The sequence below is a fragment of the Parus major genome, chromosome 12, assembly GCF_001522545.3.
Source record: "Parus major isolate Abel chromosome 12, Parus_major1.1, whole genome shotgun sequence".
In the NCBI taxonomy this organism is placed as follows: Eukaryota; Metazoa; Chordata; class Aves; order Passeriformes; family Paridae; genus Parus; species Parus major.
In genome coordinates, this window is record NC_031781.1 from 17,792,554 (window position 1) to 17,812,778 (window position 20,225).

Genomic DNA, 20,225 nt, shown 5'->3' on the forward strand with positions numbered 1-20,225 from the left:
TTCCCCTTTCCCCCTTCTTCCCCTTCCCTGGACAAGCTGATGGAGTTCTGCTGCTTCCCCAGCCTCTGAGAGCTGTGCCCTGAGGAACAGCTCTGCTCTACAAAGTCATCACAAACACAAATCCCTCTGTGGAGCTGGGACTGTTCACTGCCATCAGCAGGGGATGCTGGAATGAAGCTGTGGCTTCAGCTGTTGTAACCTGGAGAAGTTTTATCCTAAATCCCAGACTGGTTTTGGGAGGGACCTTAAAGCTCATCCAGTGACACCCCTGCCATGGCAGGGGCATCTTCCCATATCCCAAACCCTGTCCAGGCTGGCCTTGGGCACTTCCAGGGATCCAGGGACAGCTCCAGCTTCTCCGGGCACCTGTGCCAGGGCCTCTCCTCTCTCTGAGCAAAGAATTTTTCCTAATATCTGATCTAAACCTGCCCTCCTTCAATGTGAAGCCATTCTCCCTTGTCCTGTCACTCCATGCTCTCACAAATATCTTTCCATCTTTCTTTTCAGGTGGGAGTTCAGGCAAAAGGAATAGGAGTGAAAAGATGGAAAAATGAGATACTTTGGTTCATGTAAGTGAGGGAGATTAAGGACAAGTCAGGATAGCTTATGTGGAAGTGAAAAACCCAAACAAAGCAACAAAATTATCCTCAAAACCTATTGTAATTCAGAAAATATGTTAATCAACACTAGTAATTCATCTTCCGTTTCTCATTTATGTTCACAAGACGTTTTCCAGTGAAAATTACAACTTCTTGTGTAAGAAGTGAGCATTTTGGACAATATTCATGTTCTCTGTGTTCTCTCTTTGCCAGCATGTCTAGGATGGTAAATAGAAAAGAAGTCAGGGAAAGTTTGCTTTGCCATCTCATTTATTGTCCTTTTAGTGCTTACTTCTATTAAAGAAATTCAGGAGCAGCCTACACTGGGAATTTATATCACCACAGCTGTTCCAAACTCCTTTTGCCACAGGGATTGTATCTCCCTGTTGCACGCTGGACTGAAAAATGAAGAAGCTATGAAGAAAATGAAAATGATGGAGAATCATTTCACCCCCAAAGTTCCAAGAGCTGCACACTGGGCTTGAGCAGAGCTGAGGCTGCTCCTGCTAGGAGGGAATGTGGCACCATCCTGTCTGGCCGTGTGACAGGGATGTGACAGCGAGCAGAGCCCCCAAGAGCTGTGTCCCATCCTGGCCCCAGTGGCAATGCGCACATTCTCCTCCTGTCAGCTGTTATCTCGGGCTGTTGACATCACACACTAAATAACACTTAAGGCAGGTCTCTTCCCATTAAAAGATGAATTCCCGACACAATTGAAATCTCCGGGGCCTTTGTCACCGACTTCAATGGGCCTCAGCTCCCACCTCATGGCTCCATGGGAGGAAGGATAAATTGCTGCCGAAAACGCGACTGGCGGTGCCGTGCAGGGGGAAAGGATAATTAGCAGTCAGTCATTGAGCTGCGTGGTGGTTGTCAGATGAATAATAGAACTGAGTGCAAGTGAAACGTTGCCTTCCAAGTGGGTAAAGTGATTTTAGCAGATTAACATGAGTGTAGGCAGCCAAGAAATATGGCATGAAAACCAAGCGTGAGAGGAGTTCTAGACAGAAGACATCAACTTTTCCGTCTGTCTGGTGTCCAAAACATGCTGTGGGTTTTTATGTAAATACTGCACCAGGAAGTTCTTGGGGATCAAGAAGACAAAGTCTTGTGTAACTAGGATTTATTTCATCTTTATTTTTTTGGAGAAGAGGGCTGATGCACTTAGAGGAGCTTGAGGGCGATTTCAATGAACGCTCTTCTTCCTTTTTGCTTCTTGTCAAAAATACCTTTGGAAGTTGTCAGAGGAGCTCCTTTGTAAGGTGTTCAAGACCAGCTGGGATGAGGAGTGGAACAACCTGGCGTAGTGGAAAGTGTCCTTGCCCATGGCAGGGGCTTGGAATGGGATGAACTTTAAGGTCCCTTCCAAACAAAACCATTCTGTGATGGCACGAGGATGATGGACCATGTTTTATTGGAAACCCTGGCTTGGAAACTCCGACTCCTAACAGAAAGATGGTGAGACCAGCTGGTGCAGCGAACTTGTGGGACAAAGTTAGGTGCTGGATTTGCAGATCTGTTACCTCTAAGCAAAGCAAGCAACAATTAAAACAGAAGAAAGGCATCCCAGTGTAGTTTTAATCATTAGTCTCAGTTTGTCGTTGGTCTTAGCGCTGCGTGAAGCTTTGTGAGAGCATAAAGGCAGCTCTGTAATGCCGAGCCTTTTAACCAGCCCTGTTTGTGGATTGTGATTGGCAAAGCCATTGACTTCATATTCTTTCATGTTCTTTCTGTTCCCCCCTGTTTTGATGTTATCCTGCAGTCATCTTAGCTGCGTATTAAACAAGAGACTACTTCAATATAAAATGATCAAAGGGCTGAGGGAACACAGGGCCATAAAGAATATATGGAGAGCTCGGGGAGAATGGTGAGTTGAATTTAAAGGCTTTTTCAAGCTGCTTAATTCCTGCTTAGATTTCTGGTGTCACCAATAGGCAACAGTCCCTTTCTTTAAATCTTTTACTAGGGATTGACTGGCAGAATCGCTGTTTTACATGGGGTTTAAAGAGTAAAAGGCCACCCTGAAGGTCAAACCCTAGGAGATTTCCACTAAGAGCTCATTGATTCTCCTAGATTTTTGACTTGGAGAGAGACCACTCCTTCCTAGATCTGCAGCTTGGATACAAGTGCCTCAGTATGTGCCAGCACAGAAGGCAGGAGCCAAAGTGTAAGGGCAGGAAAAAAAAAATTAGAGAGAAAGATGCTGTGGGGCAGACAGACAATGATCTCAGTCTTGTATCATTCAAACTGGTGACATTATTAGCTACTGGTCCATGAAAAAAAGGGCAGTATTATTTTATCTGTCTCAGAAATGGATTATGTTAACAATGAAATTGGGCAGGATAAAGATTTATGGCCCCATTCTCAGCTTGAGTAAACAGGCAGAGGACCTGAGTGTGTGTGGGGATGGAAAAGCTGGGATGTAAATGCTGGGGATCTGGTTTTCTTCACATACAGACATGAATTCAAGGGTGATGTGACTGCACAGGCAAGTAACTGTCTCTTTTTTATACCAAAAAATTCAGATGAGCATGTTTTGCCTCTCTAACCTCATTAAAGTGTTGGCCTTGTGAGCTGCCCAGTGCTGTGGTAGTGATTAGCAAAATCCTACCCCATAAGCAATCTCTGTATTTGTTCTATTACCTATTCCTGTGATATTTCAATCTGATTCATTAGAGAAATTAGCATTTTTATGGACTAATTAGGGGAAAATGTTGCTTGTACTCTTCCTGATATACAGAGATTTTTCACACAACAAAGACACATAGAGTGAAATGTGATTCCCCCCCCCAACAAAAGGGAAGAAAAGCAAAATGATTATTCTAATTATCACAGAATGTTGGGGAGATTTGAACTTAAAACCAGGAATTAAGAGAAGGTTAGATTGCTGCACTACTGGCAGTTTGTCCAGTCTTTTTGAATTCAAAATTTCAGCTCTCTTTCAGTTATTTTGGTTCTTGAGGCATAAAAATATTTTAAAAGCTGTCAGTCAGTCACTGTATTTTTTGTGACAGTTGCAAAATGCACAGTAATGAGAATGAATAGTAATGAGTGCATTATTCAGCAGCTATAAATACCAATTGATTTCCACTGTAAGTTTATATATTTCAGTCAACATACATTTTTAGCCTTATTTTTTTCTTCTCTATAAAACCAGGCTCAGGTTTTATTAGACTGTAGCTAACAATCATTCAAACATGTCTTGGTTTTCCTAATGAACCACTTGCTTTTGAAGTTTAATTCTAGCTCTGCCTGTGCGTCACTTGCTCCTGCTCACATTTTCTGTTTGCCAGGAGGGTGAAAATGGGTGGCTGGGACTACACATCTGAGGTTGGCTCTTTGCAGGGGAAGTGTTTTGGTTTTTTTCCTTTTCTGAGAGGGTGGAATAGCATTATTTTAATCAATGCAGACATTTCCTGTTTTGATCATTATGTTTTGATAATGATCCTGCTCTGCAGAGGCTCAGAGCAGCGAACCCCTCATCCTGGGCTTCTGTGGAAAAGGCAAAAATCTCCATCCTGCACAGAGGGGAGAAGTTCAATTAGGCCTTCTGGTGTCACGGGAGGTTGATCAGGCTTTAATTGGCTCCAGCTGACTGGCTTTTAGACCATGCTATTCCTCACCTGCAGTTGGATACTTCTCAAATATGTATGGAATTTTGTATCGCATCTGAAAGTGTCACACAAAGTCAGAATAATTATTTTAAATTATGCTTTGCAGTGAATGCACTGTGATGAGCACAAGTGAGGGAGGAAGCATTAACACTGTGGAGGAATATAAGTAGGAAGGGACCTTTGGAGGTCCTTCTGTTGAATGTTGGCATGACTTTGAACTTAAATCAGGTTGCTCAGGGTTTTCTTGGGTTGAAACCAGGAATTAAGCTTCTCTCTCCATGCTGGACAAACCCAGTTCTCTCTGCTCTCCTCCTGAGTTATGTGCTGCATCTCCCTCACCATCCTGATCCATTCTGCTGAATTTTTGCCTGTGCTCTTCTGCCCCCAGGGCAGTCAGCCATGGCCTTACAACTCCCACCTCCCTGGGCAAGCCTAACTGCTCCCCTGAATTTCAGTATTGTCAGGAAACCTCAGTTTCTGGTGTATCACCAGTTGCCATATTTTGTGAAGGCTGACTCAAGCTTTATCCACTTCCAGTTCTTAACTGGGTGATGGGCAGCAAACCCCCCAGCAGCATCTTCCTTGGTGGCCTCTCATTCTGGCCTCCAAGAATGAACTCCCAACAAATGTGTTTCACAGCATTAAACCCCTGAGAAATAATCCTGACTCATCAATCTCTTCTGAGAAAAATTCTGTTGTCTTGGCATTGTTTTAAACTCCTTTTAATCCTATAGAATTATTTCTCCAGCAGAAACATGTCCTGTTTTTCTAACAGAAAAAAGAAAATTAAATCCTTTTGGACTCCAAATGCACCGAGTACCATAATAAATTAAGCATCTTCTTGATGTCCTTTCTTGCTGAGGGATTGTTGGTGTAAAGTCTTTGTGCATGTCTGTGGGCAGAAGGAGTTAATAGAGCACTTCAAGCCTCCAGTGCCAGTGTAAAGCACTCCTTGAATCGATGACTTTTTTCAGTTGCACTTTCCTCCTTGTGCTTTCAGCAGTTCAGAAGTTGGGATGCTCAAATTGCCCATCTTGACCTCAGTTGTCTCCTGTGTTAATAAAATTCCCTGTGCTGCTGCTTAGGCCATTACTTGGGACTCGGAAGTTTTATTTCTGGCTCTGCAATTATCCCAGTGCTGTAATTTCCTTATCTGGATTGGGGATAAATAACAAAGCTCTCCTTCTTCGTAGAAGGCTCAGAGATTTGATGATGAAAAATGCTATATAAGGGTTCAATGTTGTTATGGGAACAAATATCACTTTGTTTGCATGGCTTGACCATCTTAACAAGCAAGCAGAGAGTTGATGACCAAATCAAGATAAGAATTGAACAAATGAGGGATAATGAGCAACTTCAGAATATAGACTTCATTTTTTCCTTCTGGTTAAGAGTTATTCACTTTTATGTCTGTCTGTAGAGGACTTTTTAGTCTGTGAATCATTTGCCAGTTGGGTGTAGAAATCTTTCAGTTTGCTTGTTTTGTGATTTGCTTATCATTTTTAGATGCCAAATAAGTCACTTATTAGTTGTATGATCATTAGCAATCTCAGCATAGAATCACATATTATAAGGTTAAGTTTCCAATTTTCATGTTGGACAATTTTCAAGTGCATTTAAAGGGCATTTCCTGGGGGGGAAAAAGTGAAAATTACAGTTTAACAGTGAAGTATCTTTATAATAAGAAAAAAATTGTCCTTCATTAAAACTGTGCTTGAAATCTGTTATGAAAAGGGCAGCAGAAAACTGATCATTTTAAAATACTTTCAAACTGCTTTGCCTGTTATTTTCACTCAGTGCCATGGGTTAGGCCCTTCTGATCCTTCAGAGTTCATGCTCATGACAGCTTGTATGAGAGTCAATTCTAGGTTGTAGAGTAGAAAAAAACACCATGCTCAGTTCAATTTGCATAAAATTTTAACCAGGAAATAAAAGGAAATGGTTTGTCAGGTGGGGTAAATAAATTTAAATCCGAAAACCTACACTGATTTATTTGAATCAAAGACCATTTACCTTCAAACTGAGAGATGGTTTAGGTGGGACATTGGGAAGGAATCCTTCCCTGTGAGGGTGGGCAGGCCCTGGCACAGAATTCCCAGAGCAGCTGGGGCTGTCCCTGGATCCCTGGAAGTGCCCAAGGCCAGGCTGGACAGGGTTTGGAGCACCTGGGACAGTGGGAGGTGTCCCTGCCATGGATTTGCTTTAATGGTTGCATTCCCTTCCAACCCAATCTTTTGGGGATTCCATTTCTCTGTGCTGAGAGCTGCTCCAGAGTGCCTGAGAATGACCATGGATTTGAGTGTGAATACCTGAACACTTAGGTTTTTTTAAGATTTTATATCTTGAAAAACACAGAGAGAAATCTGTGGCTGTTTCCCAGCTGCTGTGCAAGCACAGGGTGCAGTCCCATCCTTTTGTCAGCGGTGTGCTGCTCGGTTCCTCCGTGGTGAGGAGCTCAGAGCGGGGCTGTAACACAGCTCTGAGCTTTAGGAGGTTGTTAAAACCAGCCAGAGTGCTGTCTGTACCTCGGGGACATTAAATGCAGAATCATTCTAGCCTATAGGTACTAAGTGTGCCAAATTTTACCCCAAAGTGCTCACGGGCTGCTGCTGTCGGTTTTGCTCGCTGACTTTTATGGACTATCAGGATTTATTGACCCAGCAGGGGAATATTGACAGAGGTGATTCTGTCCTGCTCCCAGATTCCCTTAAGGGGCAATAAGAACACCTGGTGTGCACTGTAAATTTCAACTCAACTCGTGTGTGTCGTGGCACGGGGTTTAAGTGCTGAACACTCCCTGATGGTGTGAACATGAAACCTGGGTGATTCTGCACAGACCTTGACATTTCCTTTAGGGAAAAAATGGTTCTGTTCCCTGGGTAATGACAAGGCTCAGAGACAGACTGTGCAGAGCCTTTGCTTGGGTGCTGGAGCCAAGGTGATTTTCTCCTGGTAACTTTTAATGCCCTACATCCATATATTAAGTTCACCACCTGAATTATGTACTGGCAAAGAGCTGTAACATTTCTTATGCCTGAGTAATCGAGGACCCAAATCTGGCCCAATAGACTTGATTTACAAAAACGTGTTCACGGCTGCCTTCTTTTACTGGTGCAGTAAATCACAGGAATTGTCAGCCAGCATCATGTGATGGGCCCAGACAGCTGTGATTAGTACTGCAAGGCTCTCTTCATATTCTGATAGCACTTCCAGTAATAAATAAACAGACATTTTAGCAACTTGTAGCACTGTGCTTGGAGTAATTATGAGCCAACTTATTCTATATGTGCCACAGAGGAGAAACATATTTTTATTAATTTATTTTTCCTGGTGGGAAAAGTTGAAATATGGGCAAAACATGTCTACTAAACTAAGCTTCTTAATTTTATTCCTGTAAAATTAATATCTTCCACTGTTCCTAAAAAGAAAATAATCATATTATTTAAGGAACAGAAAAATGTCTGTGCTGATTCTTCTCGGCATGCTGCATCTTCGCTGGGTTGTGTTGAAAATGCACATGGGTGAAACTGCATCAAGAATGTTTGTTTCTTTATTAAGGAGTTTATTTTCTCTCCTACTGTTCTTTTTCTCAACCCATATTAATTCTGTGCACTTGTTGCTAGTCAGAAGACATCCCTGTAAATATTCCCCTTAGCACAGTTACGTTGATGTGGGATCCATAAGCTGTAAGGGTCTTGGCCTTTTGCTGGGAAAGTTTATCCACTTCATCCCAGGCTATTTTCCAAGCTGGTTAAAGCATCTTATTATGGCTTGACAGCACCTCCTCCTGGAAAACTCTTCATCTATTAATGTGCACAAGTGCAGCTCATGCCTCTCTGCTGGTGCTGGAGCTGCTGGGGACAATGCCCAGCCCTGGGATTTAGGTCCTTTCATCCCTTTGCCACCTCCACGTCCCTGAAACAGGATCAACCTTCATGGTGTGCGCTGAGAGCAGAGTCAAGGCAGGTCTGATGTACAGAGTGCTGTGGGAGCAGGTTGGCTCCAGGAGCAGCCAGAGCAGTGCCAGAGCTCCATCCTGGCCAGCATTCCCCTCCTTTGATGCCATTCTTCTTCCTGCAGTCCTCCGGGACAAATCTGTGAATTACCTTCCTCTGTTTTGCAGGGATCTGCGGCAGGCACAATTCAAGTGCCATTTAAATATTTATTTGTCACTCCCAGAATGTATTCTGAGCCTGACTGGCAGGTTTTCACTTCGTCATTTGTGTGTCTGTTCAGGAGCAATGCATGGATGGAATGTGAAGGTCACATTGCAGCAGGGACTGCTCATCCCTCTTTCTTTGTTCCTCCTCGGCCATCCGGAGATGCAGGAGCCTGGGAAGCTGCTGGTGCCATCTGTGGCATGGCCAGAGGCAGTGGCTGATGCCAGCCCTGCTCCTGGCTCTGCTCAGACACCGAGCAGCCCCAGCTGGCCCCGGGGTGAGGGTGTCTCACCCATCTCTGTGCCACACACGAGGCAGGGGTGAGCAGCTGAGGGCATGGAGACTGCATTCCCCCAGCCAGGAATCCATCAGCTCCCTCTGACCTTTGGGAAACTGAAAGACAGAGTGGCTGCACTTGTGGAACATCAGGACAGTAAAATGCCTTTGCAGCACTGGGAGCCCAGACACTCAGACACTTTACCTGAACCCACAGAGGAAAAGAGTAGATTTTAGTTTCTCTGTTTTAAAAATCTCACCCAATTTACCATACCAGGGCACCTAAACCAGGCCACAAGGTTTCTAGGACAGTCATAAATCCCAGTTAGGAAGGGTACAGGTTTTTCCCTTGTAGCACTCAAGGCATGAAAAACCAACAACAGGCTGAGTTTTCAGTGTAGACTGGAGACAGGTTTTCTCATTAAGACAGACCTGGTTTCTGTTATTCCTCTGTGAAATAAACCCCGTGGTTGAATTTGAAATTTAAGGAACTTTCTGCAGCCACAGAGCCCCCAGCAAGGGAGGCCAGAGCTGGCTGTGCCTGGTTGTTGCACAGGAGGAATGGTGGTGCTTCCCTTCCCTTCCCACAGCATCACCCCAGCTGGGAACACCCGGAACAGAGGCCTCAGAGTTGTAATTTTTCCTTCATGTTGCAGAAAAGTCTTGGGAAAAATCCTGGATAACCTTCCCTGGGAAATTGCAGTAGCACTGCAGGGAGTATTGGATTTGAGGTGGAGTCTGGGGATTCATGGAAGGTGTCCTTGTCCATGGAAGGAGGGCTGGAATGAGATGATTTTAAGGTCTCTTTCAGCCATTCTGTGATTCCATGATTCTCTGACAGCCCCAAAAGCCTGGAGTGAGCAGGTTCTGAGCTGAGGCTGCAGTGGGTGCACCTGAGCACAGAAATCAGCTCTGTCCCTGCTCTGCCTTTGCCATGGGAAATATTTCCAGTGGTTTTGGGGAGCAGTGAATCCTTATTGCCTAAACTCAGCCTGAAACCACAAGAAACCCCTGCTATAAATTGGCTGGCTCTCATAAACCCAGTGCTATAAATCAGCTGATTGATGCTTATATAAATCTTGTATTTTTTTTCCTCCAAGTTTTCCTACACTTTTCACTGGGAATGTTTTTGATATAACCCCTTTCCTTCAATCTAACAGCTTTTTTCTTGTCCTCTGTCCATAAAGCCTACCAATAACATCAGCCTCACAGACCTTCTCTCCAGGAAATGCCATTAAGATTTTCTTTTAGCAAAAGTGAGCAGCCCCTCAGAAATCCTTTATCAGGCCTGGTTTTTCCTGTTGTGGTTTGCCTCTTGCTTTTTTCTTTTTTTTCCATGGATAGCTGTAATTTAAAGCTTACAAGATCGATAAGTCCAAGATGCACAGCATAAATGGGAGAAGCAGACAAACAACTGGTAAAGATAGGAGACAGCTGATGAAAATGAATTCAGCTATAAAGCATTTGAGTTACTGTTCTCTGCTCTGATTTCTGAGAGAGATTAAAAAATAGGAGGAGGGGGAGACACAAATCATCATTCCCTCCTCCCTCAGAATCTCAGGTTGAAATAGTGTTGAATTTCTTCTTTTTCTTCCTATGTCTCTAAATATACAGGAGATTTTTTTTATTTGGAGGAGAGCTTTTAATCAATTGCAGGAGAATTGGTTTAATGCAGAGCTAACTGGGGCAAGTGTAATGGCAGGAAGTCTGGACCTGATGTAATAACAGCATCTTGTCTTTCACTCCCTGAATCCAGCCCTGTGATAGACTGAAATCCTGAAAATGGCCTCTGCTCTGCCCTGCTTTGTGGCAGAAGGATTTTTCCACTCTGTTTGGTGATTCTGCGTGGGGCTGGGTTGGGGTTTGCTGTGGTTTCCAGCCCAGGCATGTCCTACAAGGCTGGCAGCAGGCTGGCAGAGCTCAGCTGGGCTGGGCCCAGCTGGCACGGGCTGGGGCTCAGACAATTTGCATTTGGCATTACAAATTGCAGTCACATTGCTCTGGGGAGGTGCAGGCTCTCAGAAAGGCAGAGTGCAGTGCCAGCAGGAGAGCAAACATTGCTGAGCCTCAATAGAAGTCAAGAAGGATTAAGGTGCAGCTGAAAGTAGAATTGGGGTTCCTAAATCACTGCAGAGCTTTAGAAAATGTGTTCTGTTCACATCAAAACCATAATTTATCTACAGAGGGGTCAAGCTGTAAAATACATGTGCTACTGAGTTGTGTTTCAGTGAAACTGCAAATTTCTATTGATGGGGAGATTCTTATGAATGTTCCCTGTGTGCCCATGGCCACAGAAACTCCCTGGAAGGCTGAAGATGTGTGTGGCAATAAGCACTGACATTTTATATATTTACATATACATTTACACCTGTGTGTGCTGAAGCTGCCTCTGTTTAGCCCAAAAGATCAGGGGCACTTTGCAATTTGAATTTGAAATGCTCTGTCTGGGAAAGGAGGTCCAGGTGCACGTGGGGACTTTGGAAAATTGGGATTGGCCCTGTCCATGGGGAAATAAATCTGTCTGCACCTGGTGAGATGAGAGCAGATAAAGAGATTATCAAGTAGTGACAAGAAAGAAAATAGGTTAGCTGAATACTTCTTTATACTTCTCCTCCCTCAAGATGTCTCTCTGAATATCTTGTCATTCATACAGAGAGGGTGGAAAGAAAATCACTTTTAAAGGTGACCCACAGATGTAGAAACAGACCAAAATGGTCTTGTTTTGCCAAAACTGTGTGCTTGTTTTGCCCCTGGGTGACACAGGATTTGGTCTGGGTGGGTTGTAACACTTGGGAGAGCAGGAAAAGTGGGATTAAATCTCCAAAGTCTTTTCCATGCTTTTGCTGCTCCCAGCACACAGTGACCCAGCTGCAGGTGGGAATATCGAGGTCAGTGTCCTCTCCTTGTAGTAAAGATACAGAAATGCAGCTCTTGGTCAGTGTGTTTGAAACAGGTGGAATGTATTGGGAAAAAAACCCAAACAATTTAGGGATCTGTTTCCCCTTGGATGAGCTTTTCTTCCACGAGCCTTTTGTATTTCTTTTCCTTTAAAGGAAAGTAACTGTTGAAAATCACTTTGAAACGTGTTTCATGTTAGGAGAGCAATAATGTAGGTGGTGATTGATAAGATTTATTGTTTCTGGGTTCGTGTTATCTTGTGATTCTGAGGAAAGCTGAATCTTATCTGTTTGGTGCTGTATAAACACTTAACAGACTTCAGAGAGCTTGTAATGTAAGCAGACAGGAAAGGCAAAGGAAGAGAGGGGAAATGTGCAGAAAATGCCTCGTTCCAAGGCCATAAACCAGATTTAAAATAAAAATCAGATCTCCTCACTCCTGCCCATTTTTCTCTATTCCATGGGGGACTTGGCTTCTGTTATTCAAATATGGAAAAACCTCTCCTTTTCCAGGTAAATGAAGGGCAAGGAGAATGAGATCAGACAGAAACTCAGCATACAGGGGAAAAAAAATAAAGCAAAGGAATTGTGCTGATAAAGGTGCTGGTTTTAGATAAATTCAACATATGACATACCATTACTCAAATCACAATTCTGTCTTTATTCCTAGATGCAGTAAAGTGGGAAGAAGGATTCAGATGTAAAACTACAACCTGACCATGCATTGATGAGGAAACAGCCACATGTTCTGGTTAGAAATGCATATTTTTCTTCTTAATTAAATATTTCTGTTCTGGGTGTTGATTTTATTTGCCCCACTTCATGAATCATCACAGTTCAAGTCCTTGTAACCATTTTGGACCTGTTTGATGCCATCTGTGTCTGGAAAAAGCTCCCTGTAAAAGCACAAACAGGTGTGTTTGTGTGTGTAGGTATGCTCTGCAATGATGCCCTGGGATTTTAATTCCCTGGAGGATGTGGACATGTTTTCAGAGCCTGACAGCTCCGAGGTCAGATGGAGCTTGTTTGTCTTTTTTTGTAGCTCAAGCAAACACTCATTTGTTATTGTGTGTGGAGCTGAGCCCTAAGCCAGGCTTTATCCTGTTGTAGCAACTAATTGGTGAGGAAATTGTGATTTTACATTTAAAAAACCCCCTCAGTTCTGGAGAAAAAGGTGCTGTGACCATTCTACCCTGATTATTTCAAGGTCAATGTCCCATTCTGCTCCCCAGCAGCTGCTGGTGGCCATCGGGGCAGGGAGGGGCTGGAGGGATTTCCTTGGATTTCCTAAAAGCTGAAGGGAACCAGCGGAAGAGCAGGACCTTCGTGGTGGCACTGCCAACAACTCTTCATCAGGGAAAAAAGGCTTTGGAGCCCTGGAGTTATTTATGGCTTGCACTTCTCCAGGACAGTTTGTTTCCATGGGATTTTAGTGCCCATGGACCCTTCCTGTGCCTGGAGGAAATAATCACACTGGCAAGGGGGTTCTGTCTATTTATTGAACTATTTTTAAATCCTATTCAGGAAAAAAAACAACAAAACCCTCCTGTAATTCTGTTTTCTTTCTGTTTGTGGCTGCTGAAAAGGGAGTCTTGGCTACAAATGCATGCATTTCCCATGAACTTTTATTAACAGGAACTTCAAGGTGAAAACTTGGCCTATAATGGGAATTATTAACACCATAACTTCCTTTTGAGCTGCCATTTTTTAGGATTTTGTGTTCTGCTTGCTGGGATTGACTACTGTAGAGAGCAGGTTTTTTATGTATCTGCTGCTGAATTTAATTTTGTGAACTTTTGTGTTCTGTAAAAACCAGAATGATAAACTTATTGACAAAATGTAGTTTGTCTGAATAGTCTTTAAAATGTTTTAGGATTTTTTTAAAAATTCTTTTCTTATACCCACTGATAAATGAATTTTCCCCATTACAGCCAGTGATTCTTCCAAGCAGAAAATAATTTCCTAATTTCTGATCAGCCCCAGCTAATCAGGCAGGCAGTGGGTTCCAGGTGCTGTGTAAGTCCAGATCTCCATAAAATCTGGTTTTATTTTCATTTATCTCATTGTGGGAGCAGCTCTGACCTGACAAACTCACTTCCTTGTGTGTTTGTGAGTTAGCTGATAAACTTTCCCTGTTTCAAGGCCATCCAGCTGGAAAGGCCACCATGGAATGCTGGCTGGTTTTTGGGTGTGAATGAAAAAGGAGAAAGATTTATTCTTGTTTTTCATAGGGGAAAAATTTTGTTGTACCTTCTTGTACACCTCCAGAACCTTCTACCTTTTATCCCCCAAACCTTCTCCTGAAGGATTTACTGTTTCTCTTGGGGGACAATTTGTTGTCTCTTCTTGCACACCTCCAGAACCTTCTCCTACCTTTTATCCCCCAAACCTCTCTGGGAGGGTGTCCCATGGGCTGAGCTGCTCCATTTCCAGGGAGGAACCCTGGAAATGCAGGCACAACCTTCCAATGCAGACTTGAGCTGTTTTTGTGATTTTTTTTTTGTGATTCCTGTATGGAATCACAGAATCATTTAGGCTGGAAAAGACCTTTAGGGCCACCAAATCCAACAGACTGCTGCAGCTCTGCTGAGGCCACCACTGAGCCATGTCCCCATGTCCCCAAGTGCCACATCCACGCGGTTTCTGAATTCCAAGGAAGTCCTAAAGTGCCTGCAAGAGTGAATGTTTGGAATTGGAGTATTTCCCCGCTTTGGATCCCAGTTTAAACCACCCACTTTTGTGTTTTTCTGCTGTTTCCTCTCGGACTGAACCCGTTTCTCAGGGCAGGGATCAGCCTGGTGACCTCCTTGCCCTGCATGACCAGAGAATGAACCCAGAGCCATTCAGATGGGGCTCCAGACTGGAGTTAATCTGTGCTGCCCCACAAATAACTGCATTTACTCACACTGGGGCTTTTTATTTAAACACATTTCTCCTCTTTGTCAGAGAGGGGAATTGTAATTAACATTTCATTGTGTGATGAACTCCCTATATTTAGAGCATTATTGGTGAATCTGTTGCCTTTTAAAAGATATTTGGCAGTGGGAAAGTTGGGAATCGTTCATTTTCATTTAAAATTCAGGGCATGGTGTGTGAAACTGTGTTTATGAGGAGGGTACATGGTCCTGTCATTTTCTACTTGCTTAAAAGCTACATAAGTGGTTGAGGCTCCCATCCTGAGGAGAAGAAAGGGCTCATTAAAAAGATTAGCTCATAGAGAACAAATTAAACTTCAGTGCCCTGCATAAAGATTATAATAACTGTAATAATAAATGAATTAATAATGCATTAAAGGAGAATTCCTCCAGTCAGCTTGTCACACGCTTATCCTTGAAAATTGACTTCAGCGACGTGTGTCACATGAGCTAATGACCTTAACTGATGGATTTGGGGTTTTTCCACACTCCAGAATCCACTCAAACCCAGATTTCTGTATTTTTGACAGTTTGCTGGGTAGACATGCAGTAAGTTGAGCCATTTGGTGCTGCTAGCTGGGGAGGAAGCTCTAGTTTTAACCTCAGGTAATCAGAACTGGTAAACCCTGAGCACTTGGAAGGGGAAAAATTGACAATCCAGTGCTGGAGGCTGCCCAACTGCGCCAGAGGTGAACATCTTGGGCTGATGTGGGATGCAAAATTCATATGAAACTGGCAGAGAGAAGGTTTAGATCAAACATTATGAAGAAATCTTCCCCTGGAAGGGTGGAGAGGGCCTGGAATGGAATTCCCAGAGCAGCTGGGGCTGCCCCTGGATCCCTGGCAGTGCCCAAGGCCAGGCTGGACAGGGTTTGGATCAGCCTGGAACAGTGGGAGGTGTCCCTGCCATGGCAGGGCTGGAATGAGTTGAGCTTTAAGGTCCCTTCCAACCCAAACCTGTCTGGAATTCTGTCTGGGGAGCTCCCATAAATTTGAAGGTTTTGTTCCCACTGTTACAAATATGGAATTATCAGGAATAAGTTATCAAGTTCAGCATTGGAACAGGAGGCATCCATAGGGGTTTAGCTGGGGAATTGTAGGTGCTGAGGCACCTCTAGACAGCAGAAAAATCAGTTTGGGGATTTCTGCTGTTTCCCCGGGGTAAGGGCTGATTTTCTAATGGTTGTTACACTGGGGAAAAATTGAATTAAGGAAATTGATTATCCAGACACTGTAAGCCAATGCTGGTTGTAAAATGCATCTTTAGACACCTGGGAACCTTTAAAATGAATCCATTATTCACTCCTGAAACCCAAAGCTGCTCCTCTAAACCCAGGCACCACTGAAGATGGAGTTTACATGAGCCATGGCATGGTTAATTTATAGAATCTTGAAAGAATTGAGGCTGGAAGGGCCCTGGGGAGGTTCAGAAAAGGATCTGTGGCTTCCAGAGATTATGGGGAACACTTACCCTGTTCCTACAGAATCATGGAATGGTTTTGGGTTTCAAGGGACCTCAAAGATCATCTCATTCCAACCCCTGCCATGGGCAGGGACATTTTCCATCAGCCCAGGTTGCTCAATTTATAATAATTCTGTCACAGTGGTGCTCCTCTGTGTCCTCAGTTACACCTGCAAACAGGTATTTGTAGGTGTTGATTTAACACTGAGCTTTGCCTATGAAAGACATGAAAGCAAATTCCTTCTGGGATGCGCTTTTTTTTTTTTAAATTTGAAAATAATTGAAAATTCGTCTCCAGTGTTTTGTTGCTTTTATTGGAAGGATATTTTTAATAAAAATCTCATTCAGCATAGAAAAGGCAACATCAATGGGGTTTTTATCAGTGCTTTGCATCATGTTAATACCAGAGCCAACAATGAGTTGTGCAGGTATTATACCAGAACAAAGGAAATTATTCCAGGGATTTTATCAGAGAATATTTTGAGTTTGCTTGTCAAGCCATGCAATATGTGCTCTGCTTTATTTGCTGGCTGGTGCCAGAGCAGCTGAACAGTTGCTGGAGTTTGCACAGGGATTCTTTTCTCTCCCTGCCCTGGTTTGCTTTGGCACATTATTTGATCCACGCTGGGAAAATAGTGAGAGATCAAATAAAAGTGATGTATTAATACCTGGAATTGTTACAGCTCAGAGGAGTGTTGCCTCTTCATCATTGGAAGTGGTCACTGGGGGTGCTGGAGGTACAATCCTCTTTTTCAGCCTTCCCAGCAATAAAGGCTCAGCCGTGAATTCTGCAGAATTTTGGAGCAGAGCAGGTCCCCACAGCAGTGGAAGCACAGCTCTGCCTGCTGGGCTGGATCTGCTCCTCCAAACCCCCCTGACTTCTGCTCTCAGGGCAGCAGAATACTGAGGTGTTCTTAAATTTCCACTAACGAGGCTGGGTTCATTAGCACTCTCATCAAATGGCTTTCAGTTGCTATCAGTCTGACTTGGATTTGAATTGATGACCTTGAGATAAAAGGCTTTTTATTCTATTAGCCATCTCCTGAGCCATCAAGTCTTTAATATGCCGTGTAAAATCATTTTTCAGATGGTATTTCTTTTATATAATATCGTCATTTGTTGCTAATGATGTCTGATTTTGGGTGCTACAAGCTATAATTGTGCACAATCGTACTTTTGTTATTCCTATTATTTCAGATTTATCTGCTGTATTGCCAGATACTTGTAGACACAGAGAAAATAGATTGGTAATAGAGTGTAATCCAGTTTTATATAAACGAGTTAATAAAATCACATAAAAATACAAAGTTAAATTCAGCATCAGCAAAGCTCATCTGTTACTTCTGTAAATTGAAGTATAAAACTTGACTTTGATGCTGAAATAAGCTTTAGTGCAAAATGCTGTATGGGACCACAAAATGTATGGAAAATTAAGGAAAAATGAGTAAGAAAATGTAATGCAAACATCACAAGGAAGGAAGTTTATTACATGCCACCTTTTTCCTCCTGAAGGCTTTTCCCTGAGGACAACATGGAGGAGGTCATGTTAAAACCCCAATGTGCACAGGAGTGTTAGAGGGGAAACAAGGGAGCTTTTCCTGGTTTGGTTTTATGTCACTGTTTGGAAAAGATAAAACTGGGAGCACTGGGATGAAGAGGTGCCTTTAGGGAGAGATGCTTTGGGATTCTCAGGTATGGCCAACTTGTTGTCCATAGCTGATTTGGCTTGAAGGTATCCAGTCATTAATTTGAAAAGGAAGATATTACAAGGCTGCTGCTGCAGCAGTTACTTGTGCCAAATTAAATGGTTTTGTTCCAGAGGAGATAATAACATTTCTCTAAGATGTTATTTATTGGGTTTGGACACTAAAAAATAAGGGGTAGAATGCAAACCTGGTACAAATTCCAAGGGGTCAGCCAGCTGTGCCCTCTGGACCCCTGTGCATCCCCTGCCTCCAGCAGAGGTGGTCGTGTCAAGGTCACTCTGGAAGCTCCCAGCAATAGGTCACAGCAGCTTTCTTGGGGATGAAGTATGGAAATGATGAACTGCATAGTTCAGACAGCTTTCCATGCTATCTGTCCTTAATTTCCCTCTCAGTGAGTTGAGGCAGCCACTGGTGGTGTTCCCAAAGTGCTTCTGATTGGAGCCTTCTTAATTAAACCCTGTCATGCAGGAATATTGCTGCCATGTCCCTCTTCTAGCCTTCCCTCTTTATGGAGTGGGCAAACATCCTCCTTTCTAGGTCATGTTTTCTGACTCTCACGTGGATAATTACCTCCTGTGTCCTGTGGTTAACATCTGGTAATATCTCCCCAAACACCCCTTCTGTCTGGCAGCAGCCTCTCCTTGCTGACTCACCTTTGGGTTTTATCCTTTCCAACCTCTCTTCCCACTGCCTGTCTGAAAAAAAACATCTTTTAAAGCTTGCCCTTGGTTATTCCCAAAATAAGTAGGACTTTGACTATCTTTTCATTAAATTATCTTCATTATTTCTGATTGTTTTTCACCATAAGTGTTGTCCTTTAGGACCCTGGTGAATCTGTGTACAACTCATAAAAAATAAGGGGCCAAGTCAAAAACCTGAAAAAAACCCATTTTTTTGGGTGTGTTTATTACCAGTGTAAACTCACAAGTTGTTGAATGGACCTTACTATGACAAACATATTCTGTATGTCTATTTAAAATGTATCACAGCTAATTCCCTCCTGTGATAGGGTAATTACCCCGATTTTTAAAAAAGGTTAGATTGGGTTGACATGATTAGAACTTCACATCTTGGCAGTTTCTTCTCACTTTATATTCCTGGAGGCTCTTAGAATTTAATTCTTTATTCATTTGTTTCTGGGTCTTCCAATGATCTGAATTTAGGCTTACAGAGACCTCTTTTTTCCCATCTGTAAAAATAGCTGCTCTGTTTGACCATCTCCTGCCCTCAGTCATTCTCAGAGAGTGCTAAAAACGAATTCCTGGTAGTTTAAAGGGAACTTCAGCAGATCCAGAAGTATTTCAAAAGGAATTTAATCCTTCATGACTTATCCAGCTGTATCTTACCTGTGCAGTCCTCAACTCTCTCCTTGGATTGTGGTCCAAGCTCCAAGTTAAAATTAATTCTCTTGAGGGTCTGGTCACTGTAAAACACCTTTTTGTGAAGAAAGAGGTTAAAAAAGATGTAGAAAATACCAGTCTTTTGTGATTTTGCAGTCCTTTCCCAGGTAGATAATGAGCTGGATGGGATCCCCTGAGCTGGATGGGATCCCCTGAGCTGGATGGGATCCCCTGAGCTGGGTGGGATCCCCTGAGCTGGGTGGGATCCCCTGAGCTGGGTGGGATCCCCTGAGCTGGGTGGGATCCCCTGAGCTGGATGGGATCCCCTGAGCTGAGGTTTCTGCAGGACAGCCCATCCCAGCCGTGCATCTCCAGCCAGGGCAGGTGGCAGCGGTGTCCCCAGCCATTCCCTCCCTGCCTGGGGCTGTGCCAGCTCTGGGCAGCAGCAGCCCTGCCCTGCTGTCCCCAGCCAGGTGTGGGTGCCACCTCTCCTGCCCGTGACAGGTGCTCGGGGTGGTGACAAGGAGAGGCTCACTTGAGCTGCTCTCTGTGGGATCTCCCAGTATCACTGCTCCTCAGGGATACCTGGGATGGATCCCTGCTCTCTGTGCCACAGGTGTGGGCTGAGGAGACCCCCAGGATTGCACCCTGCCTACCCAAACCAACCACCTGGCAGCAACAGGAGGCTTGACAGCCACTGCAGCTCCCGTTTCTAAGAGCTGCTGTCTCCTTACAGAGCGCCTCACGCCGCTCTGGCCTGAGACAGACGTGACAAATGACTTGGGGGTTTTCTTTAAATGCTGCTGAGCTATTCACATGTTCCCTCCAAACCCTTCCTGTCAGGCCACATCATAAATTGCTGCAGTAGAAGTTATTCCTGAGCAGCTCTAAGATGGATCATTGTTCGGTTGTACCCACAGCCTGTGGGTTTTAATCTGTTTATTTGGCTGTTCCATCTCCTGTGGCTGCCTGGAAATAGGATTTCCAAGCAGACAGATACCTCTTGGAGAATTCTCACTCTGCATATTTCTTCACTGCTCCATTAAAAATAAAACCTACCAATTTCTTCTTAATGTTTCCATGCCAAGCTTAGCATTTTTTATCCTGCCAAAACCAAAACTGTTGTTTGTGTCTGAGTATGGCAGAGCAGGGCAGTGAGTTATTGCTCCATGGCCTGAGGCACCTTTGCCCCTCAGTGTTCCTCTGTCCCTGCACAGGGCTAAGGACAGGACAGGAGTTATCCAGTGCCTGGAATG

The 20,225-nt window shown here is 43.7% G+C and overlaps 1 protein-coding gene across 9 annotated transcripts in view; it reads left to right on the forward strand.

Annotated features, from left to right (window-relative positions):
* The window catches only part of CHL1 (cell adhesion molecule L1 like), a 126,344-nt gene that overhangs the window by 18,934 nt on the left and 87,185 nt on the right, over positions 1 to 20,225 (forward strand). For 8 of the 9 annotated variants that reach the window (XM_015641194.3, XM_015641196.3, XM_033517481.1 and 5 more), the window contains one exon: positions 12,217 to 12,297. The exons of the other annotated variant lie outside the window; for it this stretch is intronic. The gene's annotated coding sequence lies outside the window, so the exon portion shown is untranslated. The remainder of the gene's footprint in view (positions 1 to 12,216; positions 12,298 to 20,225) is intronic. 9 annotated transcript variants of the gene reach the window in all.